Source organism: Dipodomys ordii, unplaced genomic scaffold (assembly GCF_000151885.1).
Source record: "Dipodomys ordii isolate 6190 unplaced genomic scaffold, Dord_2.0 Scaffold197, whole genome shotgun sequence".
Taxonomy (NCBI): domain Eukaryota; kingdom Metazoa; phylum Chordata; class Mammalia; order Rodentia; family Heteromyidae; genus Dipodomys; species Dipodomys ordii.
Window position 1 is genome coordinate 193,500 of NW_012267413.1, and position 3,193 is coordinate 196,692.

Genomic DNA, 3,193 nt, shown 5'->3' on the forward strand with positions numbered 1-3,193 from the left:
GAATAAAATTTGAGCTAGAGGAGTAGTTCAAGGGCAGGGCAGGGAAGGGAAGGGCATGACAGGGAAGGAAAGGGAAGGGAAAAAATTTCTGACACACAGTACAATGAGGATGAACCTTCAGGACATCATGCTAACTGAAATAAGCCAGCAACAAAAGGTAAACACTATTATTCTACTCATATAGATACTTATACTGGTCATACTCATAGAAACAGAAAGCCAGAGTGGTGGTCTATGCCTGAAATATATCTTTATATTGTTCAACCACACACACACACACACACACACACATTAAATTGAACTACATGAAATTGTTCCCATTAAGCCATTTTCTATTATACTTTCACATAGTTCAATAAATCAATAAAGTATAACAAATACTAACATGTTTCAATTTGGTGACAGATGAATGTTATTGGCTATTTTCCTATTCTTTCAACTTTTCGAATTATTTGGAAAGCTTATGAACACAATTTTGAAAAAAAATTAAGTGAAATAAGAAGAAACACAAAGCACTGGCTTTGTCCTTAGCATTGGCCTTTGAGATTTCTCTAAGAGACCTGGAATTGAGAATCACTGAGCTTCAAACCTCCTCTTCTCTGCTTCTGGTGTTGCTGATGAGAAATTCACTGCCAGCGTGATTCTTATATCTTGTATCTTGTGATTTCCCCATCCTGGAAATGCTTTCCAGATCTCTATAGAACTTGTTCTGAAACCTCCAAACAATGTTCAGCCTTTTCCATTTCACTAATAAATTTTTAGGATGTCTTTTAAAATCAAAGGCTCCCTTCTTTAGTTACTCCTAGGCACATGTCCTTTTACTCAGTTTTCTCTATTCTTTCACAAATTGCTATTCAACTCTCATTGGAGCCTTCTGTTTCTTCCTCTGTAGGATCCATGAGATTTTTGGTTTTGAGACAGGGCTTACTATGTAGCTCAGCTGGCCTTTAGGTTATTACATATCCTAGACTGGCTTGGAATCCCAGAGATTTGCCCTTGCTATGCAGCCAACCCTACAACTTTAGCTACACCTCTGGTCATCTTTGCTTTTGTTGTTTTAGAATAGGGTCTCCTTTTGTTGCTGGCTGGACGATGATCCTCCTATTTCTAATTCTCCCATCACTAACAGGTTGGTGCTACTCTATTAGTTGAGATAGACTGGTCTTGAAATGTAGCCTCCAGATCTCTGCCTCTTGAATAGGTCAAATATGGACATGAGCCACCATAACCAGCTCCAGTATTTCCTTCCCACTTCCACCTCTCATGTAGCAGTTTGGGTCTCTCTGTGTCACTGCAAATTAATTCACTATCTGGAATAAGTGAGCAAGTACTCTTTATGTCCAAAGGTTGGCATACAGGCCTGTGAACTTGGAAGAAGAACAAAGCTTTCTGGTATATACCAGCTGTCAGACAGCTCTGAACAATCTACCCCTCCTGTTCCTGAGAAGTTACATATTACTAAAGTATTTCCAAAATGAAGTTCATTTTAATTTCTCAACAATAATGATACAAATGAAGTGGCAGTGCAACAAATATGAAAAAAATCTTTTGATACTACAATATTGACACTTGTGATATTTTTTTCCATCTGTAACCTCACTAGCAGGCTGACATCCTGATAAACTCTAAAAAGAAAACTAAAAGGCAGGATGGGTGTGGTGGTTAGGGAGGTCATATGGGAAATAAAGGAAAATGCAGCTACTCAAGCGGGTGCTCATTAATTACCAGGTCAAGGGATCTTAACCTGATTCATCATCAGGTCAATGGTACTACGTGGTACCTGTGGCAAACTTCCAAAGAAGGAGCTCCACCCTTTAGGTTCTTTTATTTAGCCTTTGTTTCCCAGCAAAGCAGGTTGCAAAACTACTTCTAACGTTCCAGCAATCAGCAGAAAGCTTCTTTCCTTTGGGAAGAGCTTGTAGAAGTGTTGCTTTTCTTCTGAAGTTTCTGCTACTGGCAAAGATTTGCAAAGACTGTGAAGGTAGAGTGCAGAAAATATGGTATTTCAATGTAAGTCCACCCAATCCAAATTCTTTGTCTGTAAAGTGTGATAAAGATTGAAAAACCAAACAACTATACTCCTAATTACTCAAGAGGCTGATATCCCAGGATGGCTGTTCAAAGCCAGCCTGGGCAGAAAAATTCATGAGACTCTAATCTCCAGTCATCAAGCAAAAAGCCTGAAGTGGAGCTGTTGCTCAAGTGGTAGATAACCAACCTTAAGCAAAAAACCTAAAGGCCTTGATTTCAAACCATTGTACTGGTACAAGCACACACAGGTGTGCACACACATGAAGACACACACACATACACACACAAAATATCAAACGAAAGTGATCCTAAATTTCTGAAAATTCTTTCTTTTCTGTCTGTCTTTAACAATTTCTTCCAGGTAAAAACACTTAAACTACAAGGTGCTGGTGCTTCTAATCCTAGCTATTCAGGATATCTGAAGATTGTGGTTGGAAGCCAGTCTAGACAAGAAAAGTCTGTGAGATTCTTATCTCCAATTAACTACCAAAATGCTGCAAGTGGCACTGTTGCTCAAGTGGCAGAGCACTAGCCTTGAGCTAAAAAGATCAGGAACAGTGCCCAAGACCTGAGTTCAAGCTCCAGGACCTCCCTCTAAAAAGACCCCCATGAACTATTCTACTTGTCCCTTAAGTACCTGAAATTAAGTCACACATTTTCTTATTAACATACTATGGTTACACTTGAAAATATACATGCACCACTTTCCAACTTCAGCCAGTTTGGTCCAGGAACACAATGAAGATCTGATGCTGGGTAGTGGTCCAAAGAGCACCTATATCCATTTTTCAGCAGGTGCTTTCAGGAGATAACACTTGGCTTTCTAAAACATTTACTACTTTCTTAGAACAATGATGGCCAGGTCTTCATTTGGCATAACATCTAAGCAATCAGATTTTTGTTATATCTCTACTGCAGAATTAACTCATACAATTTTGCCAAGTCTAGGCATGTGGATTCATTTCATTGCACTAAAAAAAGACGTAAGATATCACCCAACTCTGGCCAAACTTCTTCTGGAATGTCTTATGAGATTACTGTTTCCAGGTAGTTTGGTGGACTACTACTGCTCATCATTAACTAGACAGGCCAACTATTTTGTCTGGATAGGCATCAAATGTTTATGTAAGTGTGACTTAAAAATTACAATACAGTACTGTGC